Here is a 17,365-nt window from a genome sequence, read left to right as displayed (position 1 = left end):
TTCTCCTGTATTCAGACATCTGTACTCTGGGTTCTCAGGCTTTGACTCAGACCAGAACTTACAGCATCAGCTGCCACCACTCCCCACTTTCCCCAACCCCCATCCATCTTAGACCTTTGGACTTATACTTACATCACTGGCTTTCTTGGATGGGACTTCTTGGTCTCTATAACCACATAAGCCAATTCCTATAATCTCTCTCTCCTTTATTTTATACATAATATGTAATATATAATATAATATATATAAATATACATACATACAGTAGTTTCACATTTTCTCTTTTCTTATGTGATTATTTTTGCTTAATTATTACAATTACTAAGAGGGTTGTGTTAAAATCTCCAAATATGATTTTAGATTTGTCTTCATCTCCCTTTCTATCTATTAGTTATTACTTCATGTTTGTCAAAACTCTGGTTTTAGGCACATACACATTTAAATTAATTCTCCTGATCTACTCACCCTTGTGATGGATCTTATATAGCCATTCAGCTTTAATATGAATAGTATTTGCATGGCATATAATTTTTCAAGCTCTGTGTGCCTTTTCATTAAAATGTATCTTTTGGAAACAGTATATAGTTGGGTCTTGCTGCTTTATACAGATTGACACTCTTTGCCTCTAATTAGAAAACTTAGCTCATTTACATTTAATGCAATTATTGATATTATTAGTTCTAGATTTGCCATTTTGTGACTTTTTTTCCTTTTTTTCTCATATTGTTTGGTTGTTATTATTGCTCATCCATTTCTTTTTGCCTGCCTTCTTTTGAGTTAATCAATTGTTTTTAGTATTCCTTTTTTATTTCTCTATTGGCTTTTCAGTATATCTCTTTCAGTTTTTTCTTTTTTAGTGGTTGCTTTAGGAATTACAATGTCTATCTTCAAGTTATTTCAAACTGTGTAGAGTCAGTAGTGAACTATTACATGTAAAAATATATAGGAAACTTATAACAATGTAATTCAATTATCACCCCATGTTCTTTGTGTTTTTTGGGTATATACATACATACATACATACATACATACATATAATCTTCAAAATTGATTTAATTTTTGCTTTATATGGTAACAAATCTTTTAAAGCAGTTGTACTCCACCAAGGGCAATTTGCCTCCCAGGAGACATTTCACAATATCTACAGACATTTTTTATTTTCACAACTGTGAAAGAGTACTGTTGACAACCCGTGGATAGAGGCCAAGGATATTGCTAAAAAGTTTATAATGTACAGGACAGTCCCTCAAAACAAAGACATATCCAAAGACATATTGCAAAACATCTAGCATGTGAAGGCAATAAAGTTTAAACATATAGAGCTTACTTCAGTAACTTAGGTTTCCAGCTAATTAAGGACATTTCTTTACTGTATTCAACATTCCTCCAAATACAGCATTTATATTCAAACCTGGAGCGTTAAACTCTCTAATCTTATAGTAGGTACTTATTAGCTGATGATCGATCACTGAGTTTGTTGAATGAATTAATTGTGGTGTGTGGTTCCACATGAGGAATTTAAAGACAATTGGAACGAAACCAGAGTTCTGAAGAGGAGAGTCTCACCCACCATTTGTCTTCTTCTTCCTCTTTCTTCCTGGTGTTGCAAATACATCTAGTAATCATTGTTGGGGTTATTTTCATTTAAAAGGAGAAGAAGAGGACATTTTTAAAAATCTAGCAAATTATGTTTGCATATTAAATAAATCCTAAGAGTTTAAACCTTTTTGAATAAGATTATTATACATTTCTTAAAGTGTAATCTGGTTTCTTTTTTCAAATAATCTCTTTCAGTTTTGTTGGACACTGATAAAATGATAATAGTCAAATTTGCCTAAGAGCACAGGATTTCAAGCTAAACCCAGGTGTGAATCTCTAGATTTATTACTTCCTAAATTTACTACCTATCACTCTTCCAAGCCTCATTTATTATCATTTTTTAAATCTGTAAAATGGAGACAAAACCTATCTCTCAAGGCAGTTGAGAAACACTTTGCACCTAGTCTAGCAAAAAACATTTAGAGTGTCCAAGGCTTTGTTTCATCTTGGGAAACTAGTTTGTTGGCTCACCAGCTTGGCCCTTGTGCCTAGAGAATACATCCCTGGTAAACTGGAGTCAGCTGAGCTATCTATTATGGGCGACAACACTCATGTCTCTGTGGACACTGATCAGCACTACTGAGATAAGGTCCAGATGCACTCTGTCACAGATCACTCATTTCAAGCAAGCCTATGGAAAGCCAGGGAAATGGTGAAGGGTGGCCACTGAACTCTTTCACCATCTTCCCAGGGAAATGCTATGAATTCATTCTTGGAAGAAGCTGAGTAAGCTACAACCTGTAGCAAGTCAACTCCTTATCCAGATGTCACAGAGGCCTGCAGCTCACAGACTTTCTGAAGGCCATAGGGGAACAAAGGCTTTAAGTCCAGACAGTAGGCCTTCTCTTTTACAGCCTCAAAGTTGACAGCAGTACTAACGTCACTTTCATACCAGCTTCAAAAATTGACTAGAGGGGCCTTCTTTAGTCCTGGGAGAACCATCAAATCAAAACACACTTGCACACACATGCACACACACACACACAGACACACTTGCACACACACACACACACACACACACTGTCTCTCTCTCAAACAAATGGCATATCTTCCACCTCGTACATTGACTGCCACAGCTGCCTTCCCGACAGGGTATTCAATCACACAAATGTCTTCTGTTTGAAGGCTGTTTCCACCTCCAGTCAGGCAGGTTGTTTTCAGCACATCTGACAAAATAGGCCAGATCTGCACAGCAATGTTTGAGAGGAAGTGCAACAAAAGACATCCAGCTGTGCTGAATTAAAAGGTCTTCATTCATCACCTTCCATCAGTCCAAAAGCAAAAGGAGGCTGACGTTATTTGTAAGAAATTTAAGGGTGTTATTATTCACCTGTAATTAAAAAGAATGGTTTGATTTGGCTTACAGCCTGGAGGAGAATGAATACTTGTATTTTGCCAGGTTATGAATTTTTCCAAGTACTGAATAGGCTCTGAGAATGAGGCAATGAGATGGAGAAACTTCTTAAGGTAGAATTTTCCTGTATTCACTTGTCACTTGCTTTTTTTTTTTTTCAATCCAGCGTTTCTTTACCTTTGCTCTTCTGCTTTGGAGAAGAGTTCCCAGAGGATAGAAATCCAGGGGATTTTGAGTCCATCAACATTAGGAAGTTCATGTAGAAGGTTTTAGATATCCCAAAGAGATGGTATGTGTGGAAACTTACTACAGAGGCCCAAAGTTGCATTTCTCGGATACACTACATATATAGAGAAATAAGGCTTTCTATGGTGTACAGTAAACAAATATACATGGTAAGAAAACTAGAGATGGTTTTAAAATATTAAAATATTTTATGCATCCAGAGGCACATGTATTTCTCAAGCATGTTAGCGTGGTCTGACAGGCCTATGTTTTGGGAGTGAGGGGAGGGGGAAGGTTCCCAATTACATGCTGGGAAAGTTAAACATTTTCAGTAACAATTATAAGTTTTTGTACTTTCAGAGAATTCATATGGTTTTATTCTGATATCACTAAGTCTAAAAACAAAATTTTCTTTAGGACTGCCAAAATTGTTGTTGGAGGTTAATAGAGAGTAGGTGGCCCGAAGGCAGGTCTTGGCCAGCATAAGCAGCATATGAGGACAGCATTGGGCCAGGACCTGGGAGCCCAGCAATTTGGGGCTTCACTATATCCCACCATGCTGAGCAGTGCAGGAAAGGAAAGGATAGGGCAGCTGAAATTTAAGCTGCTTGGATGCCCTATATAATATTTGGTATTTTGAAAACACTTTACACTTGCCAGTAAGTAAATCCAGATGGAATTCAAATAAGTTTAGCCAATATTATTATCCTGGCTTGCTGATGTGGAGAGTCAGGTCTGATTGATTTGCCCAAGGACTTTCAATTCCTACAGAGCCACCATACAACTTTTTACCGCTTCCTGTATATCCAGTGGGCCAAAGAGAGTCCTGGAAGAAAACAGAGACTTTCATATTTCCTGTTCTTGGCTCAACCCAGCAGGTCACAAAAGCTTCTGAACAAAGGAAAAATGTCCATCCTTATAACTTGGCTGGCTCCTCTTTCAGTACTTTCTTACAAAGCAACCATGGTCAGTTTTTTCAGACCTACTGCCTAATTTCTGTTAGGCCATTTTTATTAGGTTCAGGATATTCTCCTGAATAGTTATGGAAAACAACTTTCCCCAGCTTACTCATAAGAAAGAAAGCTATCTGGGATCCGGATAGCTGGAACCCAGAACAGAACATACACAATTTTGAGTTTGCATTGATGTATTTTCATTTCTAAGCAAAACCTAAATTATTGTTAAAAATCTCTCCTTTTTCTAGGATGGACATTACACGTTTATTCACTGGGTAAGTTTCCCAACTTTTACTGATGAAAAAAATCACCTCATTTGGGCAGTTAAATACACACACACACACACACACACACACACCAAACAAACAAACAACAACAGAACAGACTCCCCAGCCCCACTCAGACTTGCTAAGTGAGAAACTCTCGGGAAGCTGCATGGGAAATTATAATATCAAAGACTCTGGGATCTCATGTAGTCTCAATTCAAATCTCACCTCTGCTACTTAGTAGCTGTGTGACCTTGGACAAGAGGCCTATCCTCTCTGCACCTCTCATCTCTTCATAATGAAATGTAAAATGTGAACCTGCCCTTTGAGAAACCTCCCATTAAAAGGCAGTTTAGTAAAAAAACTGGTTCAGCAGAGAAATCTAAGAGGAGCCAAAGATAGTCTTTAGATCGGTCTATTTCCAAAAAACTGGGTGATGTTAAAAAAATTTACCTACCTTTTATTTAGATTCATCCAAGCTCTAAAACTGTGAGAATGAAACTATGATTTTGAAAACAAGGAGACATTCTCAGACTGCATTTAGATACCTGAAAGGAAGTGGCCATCCACTCTAATCACACCAAAATCTGAGTAGTTTAGGAAGAAAAAATTATAAATAAGCCACTCTAGCATTCTATGTTATTCAAGCTTCAAATATGCTCAGTGTTAAATACAAACTTATTAACCTACCAACAGCGGGACTTTATGAGATGTTTTAAGTAGCTCATTCCTAAATAGCTTACCAAATTACCTAAAAGACTTTTGTTTTGTACAAAAAGAATATGCTACTCCAATGAATGACAAAATTGTCTTAATTTGAAAACCCTTCTCATAAAGGACATGCTCAAGAAGACACAGGCAGGGTCTTGATCTTGACTAATCAGTGGAAACATTGGGGAAATGTATCAAAATGAATAATAGAGCCAGGGTACATAAATAATGAGTACATTTCTTAACTACTTCGCTAAAACTGGTTGCTGACAAGCCAGATGGCACAAGTCATTAGTGCCTTTTGGCTTTGGTGTCTCTGCTAACTAACTCAGGAATGGGAACTCAGGACTGGAACAGCACCTCTATTGTTAGGGCCCCTCAAAGCGGAATACACTAAAAGGCCCTCCTGTAGCTGAGGAACAATGACTTAAAATTCTTTTGTTATTCTGCAATGCCTCAAAATTCGTTAAGTCTTGTCCTCTATCACCCTAAGGCACTTTGGGGACTTAATTAAGCTATTGTTTGCAGACATGGGATAAATTCAGTCACATCACAAAAGAAACAAATTCGGTTCCAAATGTTATACATACTTCCCTCTCAACTGTAAAGCAAGATTCGAGACCTATCTGAAAACAGTAACATAATTGTGGGTTTCTTTCTAAATGAAAGGGCCAGAATAATGTATTAAAAACAAAAACAGGAAAGCATAAACTATTAATTTTATTATGGAACTTGTTTACTAAACTCTGATGGTCTTTTTAAGTGTAAATATAATTGGTGCTTTCACATATTTGTTTACAAAATATCAGTCACTTTAGATGGAATAAAGTGAAATGCTAAAGATAAATCAGGACATTGCTGCTCAGGTCATTATGAAGGCTCTGCCGTTATACTAAGCCCTGATCCCCTGGGTGTCCTTCACTGGCGGTCAGTGAAGATTGCGCTGCTAGAAAAAAACTCCAAAAAAACCTCTAAAATGGATTAAATCACTAAATGATTATAAAGTTTTTGTTCCTTTTATTGAGTTAGTAATAAAATCTATCACTTATTTGAGAGAGGTCATTATTTGTGTCTTGAAAAATTCCATGCCATGGTTAGAGCTTATGTAATGAACAAATCCGGAGCAATGTGGGACTTTGTAATATGAAGTGATTCTTGGGTCAGTACAGGTCTCATGAATCCCAGACTATTCTTTTCCTGTTCTCTCTCTTGGCTCCAAAGGCAGGTCAAAGCAATAGCAAATAGTGCCTCCTACCCAGAGCTGGCACTACAAGTGTCCTGCAAAGTTAATTGGAAAACATAGCCAACACAGCCAATGGTGGCTAAGCTCCTGATAGTCTGTGAATGAAGACCATTTTTGTATCCTATGCCTGCTCATAGGTAGTCACATATAGAACACCTGACACCAAGTTGATATTTTGACTAAGGGCTACATTGTTCTTGCAGTTTTCTTGAGCTATCCCAGTCCTCTTGGCCGATGTTATCTGAACTGAAGCTCTTAAGACACATCTATGTTTGCATAGTCCTCTGCCTTTACTGAGGCCTACTCCTTTGCTTAAGGCCCACCACCTCTATGGAAATCTATGGAAATTAATACTTGCCAAAGGAAATGTTCCTTACTATAAGCTGCAGTGGTCTTTAATGGTGATATTTTCATAGGCCTAAGCCTGAATCCTAACTCCACGTGGAAACCCAGCCACACTCCACAACATAGGCCATAGCACAGTATTCACATTGAAGGTACACTGAGTGTCCTAGTAAAATGCAAGGCTCAAAGTCCTGACTCTACCCCAGGTCTCTCCATATGTATTTTTATCTACAAATTATATGCCTTGTCTTCTGTTTCACAAGCTTCCTAAGGAGTCTTGCCAAGGAATATGCTAAGATGAGGGTAAAAGTGGCATAATACAAAGCAGGCTTCTCATCTCTCTAGGGTTTGTATCCATTGTGAAATAAAACAAAAGTGTCAGCAGATGAAGACCCAGAATCTCATATTATGAATGGTAAGTTGGAAGATATTACTTGATGGTGTAGAGCTAGCTTTCAGTTTGGCTGCTTTGGTCTTGGAAAACTTACCCAAAGGAAATTTTGAATTTGAATAGCAAACACACTTTCCCAGGTCATTTTGTTTCTCTGGACCTGATAGAGAAAGGAGAAGCAAGAAACTACCTCTGCCACCATTTGCAGCCCCATCTGACTGAGAAGCAGTGTTCAAAGGCCAGTGCCCAACATACAGGTAATCCCTTTGACCACCCTGGGAAGAAAAATGGCAGGCTGGGGGACTAGAGAGCTAGGAGCGTTATACAAATGGATATCTCTCCATATGGATAGAACATTAGGCATCAACATAAAGTATTTCTTTTATTTATTTATTTATTTATTCATTCATTCATTCATTTAGAGATAGAGAGAACTCAAACAGATTTATTTATTTTGAGAGAGAGAGAGAGAGCACAAACAGGGGAGGGATAGAGAGAGAGGGAGACATTGAATCCTAAGCAGGCTCCAGGTTGTCAGTGTAGAGCCCGACTACAACTGTAAGATCATGACTTGAGGTGAAATCAAGAGTTAGGCACTTAACCAACTGAGCCACCCAGGTGCACCAAAGAGTGAAGTATTTCTGCCCAAATACTCAAAGACCCATTAGAAAAAGTGTTTCTTTCCTTCTGATAATCAGAGAATCAATTCTGTAATCTATTTTAATTTTACATTTTGCAGAGCTTCTAAGAAGCTTAAAGCTGAGTGTATTTGCTCAATTATAATAGTTTCTCTGCTGTATTTATTTGTATTTAAATGCAAATAATGCATTAAATAAACTCAGAATCCTTCCTTTATTTTACAAAATGTAAGCCTTCCACCTTTCAAGGAATTATAAGACTGTTCTACTCTTAGTTACCAATCAAATGTGATTTACCACGATGGCACATTACAAGACAACCCTTCAGGACCATGAGTGCTTTGCCAATACAAACATAGTTCATTGATTTTACAAAAAATATTGTAGACAAGTCCTAAAAGTAAACAGGTGCATACATTTTTTTGAAATTCAGACCTTATGTTTCATTAAGGGGGGCTACAGATGAAGGGAAAGTCAGGATAATCAATAATTACAAAGTAAAAGTGAAATCAGTTTCAGAAGTGTTTTCTGACATGAAATATAAACAAAGTTTTTTTTGGAGAGGATGGGAAAAAAAGATTAATTAAAGGTAGAAATCTCTTTCATCATAGGTCAGTTTTTTTACACACCATTAAGCTCATTCTTTTTCAAGAATGGTTCAAAATTATTTGACTAAAATCAGTAATAAAAATGGAATGAAAAGGAAATAGTCTTGAAATAAGTATATTTTATTTAAGTCCTTTGTATTGATCAAATGTCAGCGTGGATAGCAATATTTAGTCTTTATAAAGCTCTTCACAGCTTGATCCACTGACACCACAGTTTTCTTAATTTCCTGACCAACAGCATTATATGGCCAACAGCTGGTGCCTTTAACCCAGCAGATGCTTTTGTGTCTCAGTTGTATTCATCATACAGGCAGCGTCCAGGATTGTGTTTTCCTTCACACCCTTCTCCCACATGCAGAAACTTCCTTCAGAAGACAAAGGGAGTGTGCATAAAAACACACCACAGGGTGTGGATGAGTTTAATAAACACAGTCTCCCGTGTATAAAGAGCCTAACTCTTTCCTAGTACAGTAGGATTACACAACAGCCACTGAAGTAATTTGAAATGGCTCCTATAAGACCAAAATCCACAGCCAAAGGAATCACATAATCATAGAATATTGAACTTGGATGGAATCAGTACAGTGTATCAAAGCCGAGTCATATATGGGTGCTTTTAAAGGAAAAAGTTATTTAAGCTCACACTCCCCCCCCCATGTTTATTTAAACCATTTTTGTTATAAAATTACTTAAATATGTAGAACCAGAAATCAAAGTATAAACATCGTATATCTAGCTTCTTCAACTCCCAATTGGGACAGATACCACTAAGTTTAAGTGTCAATGTAGGTAAGTGCCATATACTATAAGTTGTAATGAACTTTCAAGGTGAAAATCATGCCAAAGTGTCAGCATGTTTTCATGTGGTTCCACCTCCACCATTTACTGACTGTGTCACTTGAAACAGGTTACTTAGCCAATCTGTGCCTCATCTATAATAGTAGAATCAACCATATAGGTTATAAAATTAAGTAAAATAATAAAAATGTAACAGGGCATACCATAAAGTTAGTGTTCAGTAAATGATCATGATCATTTGTTTTCAAAACCATATAGTCACCAAAATTCAAAGCTTATTTAACTTAATGATATGATTTTTTAATGAATATATATATACATATATATATACGTATATATATATGTATATATATATATAGTGAGAGTAAGTTCACAGACCATTTTTTGAACAGAATGATATTAAGAACTTCAAGAATGTGTTCTCTAGTTCAGAATAACCAGACTTCATAAATAATTAACTCTGCCAGTTTGCAATTTTAAAACCAAATTTAATAAGGTGACACTCTGAAGTTATTCTGTCACCGCAAGATAAGGTATTATCACGTTATTGAAATCTGCATTAAATGCATTGTTTAACCATTTCTCTAATGAAGAAGTAGATTATACACTACTGGTACTACCTTTAGGACCAAGGAAAATAAAAAATCTCTGATAGATTTTTCAATTAGAGTTTGGTAACCTGAAACTATCAGCCATATCAATATCCGAGACCTTGCAAAATCACAAAGAAGAAGTTTAGAGGAGCCCAGGTGGCTAAGTCAGTTGAATGTCTGGCTTTGGCTCAGGTCATGATCTAGGGGGTCAGAGTTCGAGCCCTGCATCAGGCTCTGTGCTGACAGCTTGGACCCTGGAGCCTGCTTCGGATCTGTGTCTCCCTCTCTCTCTGCCCCTCCCCAGGTCGTTCTCTCTCTCTCTCTCTCTCTCTCTCTCTCTCTCTCTCAAAAATAAATAAAAACATTAAAGAAAACTTTTTTTAATTAAAAATAAAAAGAAGTTAAGAAGTTTGGTTCCTTTCCAAAGTTCTTTGTTCTCTATGAAAGTGTGAAAAATCTTCACATCACAAAAATAAATAGCAATTTGATCGGTGTGTCCCAAAATAATCAGGTTGGCTTTCATGGTGGTGAAGAAAACATTCTCAATTATCACAAAAGTGGTAACTGCACGGTTTTAATTGTACTTATTTCTGTGTCTAATATTTTCCCTTGTTAAAATTTATTATGTATGAAAATAAACATACATGTCAGATAGACATGACAACTAACATTATCTCAGATCTGTAAAGAATATATTTCAGAGGACAGAATTTTCTCTATTATTTGTGTGGGACCTTAAAACCAATTTGAAAGCTAATATGAACCCAGTACTTTTTCCTGCATTCAGATACATAAAGCATTCCTTACATTTTTAGAAGTTTCCATCATGTCAAGTAGTTGTATTACAGTGTTCAGATTTATAAATAGATGTTTTAAATTAATAACGATATGCATATAGGAGCCTCACATTAAAGGTTTTCAATAAAATCTTTCCCTAGCTACTTAGACATATATATGATTTAAATTTTGAAAGCATTTTTCATATTTTCAATCACTGACACGTGCAACTGATTTTTTTAAAATCCTTTCTAAGCACCAACTAAGAATACAAAACAAAGAAAATATAAACCCAAAAACCTCTATGCGGGGATGGGGGGGGGTGGGGGGATATTGTAATATGTAAAAGATGAATTAGGAGGCAAACCTTTGAAAGAAAAAACTTTTTAGGCTAGTGGAATTGATGTGTATAGAATGGGCTGTTAACTAGATGCATTTAGTTGCAGTTGAACTACTCAAACAGGAATGAGAGGAGATAGAGCTTATACTTTAGGAATCTTCATATAGTATCCATTTCTTTAAACATATCAGTATTTTTCATTTCATAGACTTCTTTCTCTTTCACATACAGTACCAGTTAGAATTTACTGTGTAACAAACCACCCCACAACTTTGTCAGTTTAGGCAACAACATTTATTTAGCTCGAATATCAGTTGGTCAGCAGTTGGAGCTGTGTTCAGCCTGATGGCCTTTGGGTGTGGCCCAGGCTGACAGCTGTTAGCTCAGCTTCTTCAAGGACCTTGTTGGAACAGCCTGGAGTCTCTTGATGCATGGTTTCTTATCCTCTAGCAGGCCAGACTGTGCACAGGGTACAGTTTTAAGCTCAGTGCGAGAGATCCCTAATATGCAAATGCTTTTTAAGACTCTATTTGCTGCTGTTCCATTGACCAAGGCTGGGCACAAGGCCAGTTTACATTCAATAGAGTGAAGAAAGGCTTCACTTTTTAGTGAGAAGACCTGAACATATTTGTCACTATTTTGCTATTTATCATATCCATAATATTTCTTAACTCATGTCCTTTCAATTTAGTGCCTAAATATCTCTGAAATTCATCCATTTCTCTCTTAAGCAACATTCCTTAAGGTCAGCTACCATTATCTTTTATTGGACTACTGCAGCAGCTTTCTAAGTGACTCCCTTCAACTATGCTTACTGCCTTCCAAGAAGGCAGCCAAGCAATCTTTTTTAAAACCTAGAAAGTATTTGAATAAGAATATCCAATTAGCCAGTGAAAGTCTTTTCATTGCATCAACTTAAAACTCAAGTCTTCACCAGGCCTATTAGGTTCTCCATGGTATAGTTCACACACCTTCAGTCTGTGTGGCCTCCCATGAGAGTGAATAAAAACATGTACAATGACAGGAGGGTGCCTGACCTGGCCATATCTGAAAGCTTCTATCAATAAAGGAAGTTTGGACTGGGTTTGAGTAAGAAGTGACTAGAATGAGTTGGGAAAAGGGGATGAATATTAATATCAGTTGCAATTTCACATTAAAAAAAAATTTTTTTTCAGTGTTTATTTTAGAGACAGAGAGAGAGAGAGACAGAGACAGAGTGAGAGCCAGGGGAGGGGCAAAAAGAGAGGGAGACACACAATCTGAAGCAGGCTTCAGGCTCTGAGCTGTCAGCACAGAGCCCAATGTGAGGCTCAAACTCATGAACCGTGAGATCATGACCCAAGCTGAAGTTGGACACTTAACCAACTGAGCCACCCAGGTGCCCCTCACATTTATTTGTATGATTTGTTAATTGTTAAAAGCTGAGATGACATCTGTTTTTCTCACCACTAAGTCCTTGGTGCCTATCAAAATGACTGGTTTAGAAATGTTAAGACAAGATTAACTTTCAGATACCTAAACAGAAACTAAATTTTGGACTTATTATGAAATCACAATATTTCACAATGACACTTTACCAATGTTTGAAGCCATTATTTTTAGGGTCTATGACATATGTTTCTGGGCTTTATATCAGGAATAAGGAAATTTGGGTTCTAGGATTAGTTCAGCCATTACCCATCTGTTAAATATTCTTGGTCTCAGTTCCTCATCGGTAAGGTGAGAAAGAATGTGTACATAGTATCTATCTTTCCAATTCTTTAATTATGTGATGCTATGATTCTGAGACTTGAAATAAGCAGAAAATTTTAGCATAAGGATAACCTCCTTTCAGAAGTGAATGTATTATACATTTATTTATCTGATTTTGCTTTGGACTTATGATGTGTCTTCAATTTAAGTAGCCAGAGGATCTAATTATATATAAAAATCCAATTGCTCAAAATGTTAAACGTAGAGACTTTTGAAAAACCCAGAGAAAATAAAAAAATAAAACACAGAAGAATAAACATATAATATGTAAACAATAGAATGAAATTAAATAGCAATAGCAATCTCCTCATCGCAGCTAATAGAGTAACTGTCCTAAATTTGTGGACTACTTAGATGCCTCACATTGAGAAACATGCTGAATTTCCAAAAATTTTAACACATGGGACCTGCTTATGAAGCATCTGGAAAATCCCAAAATCAAAACATGCACTTCAGCAGGACAATTTCAAAAGAGTATAACCCAGAGGCTATGCCCCCCAAGCTGAGTGTGGCAGGAAATAGTTGGGCCCCCACATGTCAGGACAAAATTTCTGCAGCACTTCTCAATAGGACATTTAAAAAGAGAAAAGCAAATAGGCAACACAGCAGTAGGTATTTTTTAATATATTTCAGATTTTACTCAAACAAAAACAACATATGGGATTCTGAAGTAATTCACAATTCATTATAATGAATCAAATAAGAGATTTTGAACCTCTTGAACCCAAAGTAATAGATTTTATTCTCATGATTTTGTGAGGCTTCTGAGGTAAATCCTAGTTTATTGAGAAATGTATCTGACCTAGGACATCAGAAAAACAGAGTCTAAATTCAGCTATGTGATGTGACCTTAATCTCTCAATCTGCAATGTATATGAAAATAGGGCAAAAGAATGGCCTCTGGAGGTTGACTGCTGGTTTTTAATCCCAGCTCCTCCTCAGGAAAAAAAATATATTAAATAACTTGGCATTTGATAAATGAAGTGTCATGTATTTTGTAGGGTAGCCACTAAGAATAGAAAGTTACAAATTCCAACTAAAGGGTGGGAAAAAATGCAGTAACAGAAATAACACAATTATAAATAAAGCAGGGAAAAGATTAATAAACAATATACAACAAGTTGTACAAATAGCAAAAAAAGTTGGCAAAAGTTAACCCAAAATATATCAGTAATTATATTAAGTATAAATGAGCCATATGTTATAATTAAAAGGCAAAGATAAACTAGATTAAAATACAAAAGCAAATACTTTTTATAAAAAGTACATATAAAAACAGAAATACAGAGGATAAAAATTTTAAAGTTTGTGGGGCACCTGAGTGGTTCAGTCAGTTAAGCATCCAATTTCGGCTCAGGTCATAATCTCGCAGTGTGTAGGTTCAAGCCACGCATCAGGATCTGTGCTGACAGCTCAGAGCCTGGAGCCTGTTTTGGATTCTATGTCTCCCTCACTCTCTGTGCCTCCCCAACTCACACTCTGTCTCTCTCTGTCTCTCAAAAATAAATAAACATTGAAAAAGAAATTTTTTAATAAAAATAACAATAAAAATAACATACAATTGGCCAACTTCTTGAAAGATTAATCAAGTAAAACAAGAGAAGACACAAAATAATCAGTATCAGTAATATAAAAATGGACCATAATTATTATTGATATATATATTTCCTCTGTCTAGAACACTCTTATCAAAATATTCAAAAGGCCAACCTTCTCACCTCTTTCAAGTCTTTGCTCATATGTCTGCTTTTCAGTTACACTGACCCAAATCAGCCTCTTAAGGTTGGAACACTGCCCACCCAGCAATTCCTCTAACCTGCTCTCTACTTAGTTTTCCCCATAAAATGTATCAGGCTCTAAAAGATTATGTGATTTACAATTTATTATGTTGGTTGTCAATCTCTCCTTGCTACTAAATCAACTCAGTAAGAGCTGAGGCCTTTGCTTTCCTATGATGTATCCCATGTACCTAGAATAGTTCCCAGCCCATGGTAGGCACTCAATAAATATTTGCTGAATGAATGAATGTGTGTGAAAGTTCACCTTTTGGGGAAATACATGAGTATAAGAGCTTTGAGCAATTTTTGTTGCCCAAATAATAATTGACTTAACTTCATGATTTATGGAATTGCAGATAATTTTGGAAATATTCATGCAAAAATATTCACAAAAATAGTTTATAAAAATAAACAATATTGACATTTATAGTCTTTTCTTTAATTTTTATTTTTTAAGTTTATTTATTTATTTTTAGAAAGAGACAGAGACAGTGAGCAGGAGGGAGACAGAGAGAGACAGAGAGAGAATCCTAAGCAGGATCTATGCTCAGTGGAGAGCCTGACGCAAGGCATGAACCCACAAACCGTGAGATCATGACCTGAGCCAAATCAAGAGTTGGATGTTTAACCAACTGAGCCATCCAGGCACCCTGACATTTTATTCCTTTAATTTAACTCCAATACAAAAATGAAACTTATGGAAGAAGACAACTTTTGCCTAAGGGACTGTGACATATATCAATGAGCAGCCCTGTTTCAGAATTCCATGCTATCAACAACAGAGGAAGGTGGTTCAGGATGTGTACAACCAAAGATGTTATACATGTGTCTAGTGCTGAATTCTCAAAAGATTGCTCCAAGTGTCCCAAAATAAATGGTATCTGATAAGTTGTAAATTAGTAGGTGATAAGTAATTGACTCCATCAATATGGTATTTCCAGAAGATTCTCTAGATAATTGCTATAATAAGTATATTAGATTTGTGTCCTCTAACCAGCCAACAGGAAAAATGTTCTCATAAATTTTTGCCCAGGTGTTGCACATGTTTTATTTGTTTGCTTGAATACACACACACACACACACACACACACACGCAAACACACACACACACACACATATAAATATTCATGTTATATATATATGTATGTGTATATATATATAATATTTATGTCAAATTACATTCTGAAATGTAAGTATAAAAAATAAATTTAAATGGGACAACCTACTTTAATTTTAAACAAGTGTTTGAATCTCATCCCAAGTTTGGAGAAGTGGGGACAAAGCTGGCAGTGATTACTTGGTCACACCACTTGCAGTGTGGCAGCGAGTGAGTGCCTAAGTCCTCCCAGCACATGTGCTGCCACTCAGGCACTGCTCTGTTGTACCCTGTCTTAAGATTCTGCAAAAAGTCCAAGCATCTTGATCTTATTCATTTTTTCTGCTTCTAACAGCTGTAACAATTAGAGATGCCCTAATGGCTGAATCAGAACATATCCCAGTCAACAAAGTAAACAATGGTGTAGCAATTCAACTAGAAAACTTTTTGGTCTGAAGTATGTTCTTTTCTAGTTCAAGCATCTGGGAAAGGTACTGATAATATTGAATTGAGGGAAACCATAAGCCAGTAGGAACTTTAAGAACTGACATATCAATCAATGTCTCTATAGGACTCTAACAGAGGTAGGGTTTTTCATTCTATGTGTTTCTCAAAGTTAATCATAGTTTTAATTAACTTAGAAATGAAATATGTCACTAAGTGATGTAGGGAGATAAAAAGTAAATAAAATATGTATTCTCTACCATTAGTATATGTTTAGAATCTAGTTTGAGAGAAAGAACATGGACATATTTTTTAAAAGACAGCATCTGAGTAATAGTTTCTAAATAAATCTAGAGGTATTCAACAGAGAGACAACAAAATGGACTAGACTGTTTTGGGCAGGATTTAGATTGGAAAGGAGGTAGCAATAAGAAAGATATTCCATGTAAGGTGTGGATAAAGTGGCAAAGGAAGGATAGGCAGGCTGGGATCTGACTGATATAAGGGGCTGGTGCCATGGGGATTAGAATCATGTACTCTCAGCCTTAAAGGAATTATAGCATCCTGCCAGAAGTTGCTTTGTTTGTGTTGTATGTGCACATATATACCAATTTTAGCTGACCCTTCCTAATAGTATATTGATCTCATTTTGCCTATCTCCAGCTAAAGGTCTGATTAGCAACTTCCAGGCCCAGATTCCCACCAAACCCTTTAAACCATAATCACAGCCCCAGAGTAAAAAATATCAGTGCCTTCTACTAATCATGGGTCCCAGAATTCCACACTTATTTTTTAACTCATAAAATAGAAAACAAATGTTCATTAAACAATGAGTTTGATCTAACCAGCATAAGAAGGAATGGAAGGAAAGGCAGCCCAGTGTTGTGGTTTGTAACATGGACTCTGGAGCCAGACTTCTTAGATTCAGAACACTGGATCTCCTACTTCGTGGAGGCCTGACACTGGGCAAATCTATAACCCAAGGCTTTCATCTGTAAAATGGAGATAATAATGATACCTCAAAGCATTATTCTGAGGATTAGATTAATTAATACTTCTAAAGCATTTTGAGCAAAGCCCCATATAAGTGGTCATACTACTAATATTAATAACACTAGTTTTATTACTGAGTAAGCTGAGAAAATAGTCATGTGACTTATACAAAAAAACACAAGACTCATACCTTAGGAACATTTTTAGTTTTTAGAATTTATGATGTTAGTTTTGTTTGCCAAAAGTAATTACTTTAACATGAATCCTCACCATATGGCAACAAATAGCTAGAACTCAGGGAGACCCTCAGCTCACTAAAAAGTCAGAAAGCTTTTTAGTGGCTTATCGGGGGGAATGAGACTCTGGTCATTGTCATATAGATCTGGTCAGTAGAGGGTACAATGTTCTCAGAGGTTGTATGGATTCCTAAGACCATTAGGCACTTGGAATTTGAAGAT

Source organism: Panthera uncia, chromosome B1 (assembly GCF_023721935.1).
Source record: "Panthera uncia isolate 11264 chromosome B1, Puncia_PCG_1.0, whole genome shotgun sequence".
Lineage (NCBI taxonomy): Eukaryota > Metazoa > Chordata > Mammalia > Carnivora > Felidae > Panthera > Panthera uncia.
The sequence above is the reverse complement of the archived record's forward strand: the minus strand, read 5'-3'. Positions refer to the sequence as shown.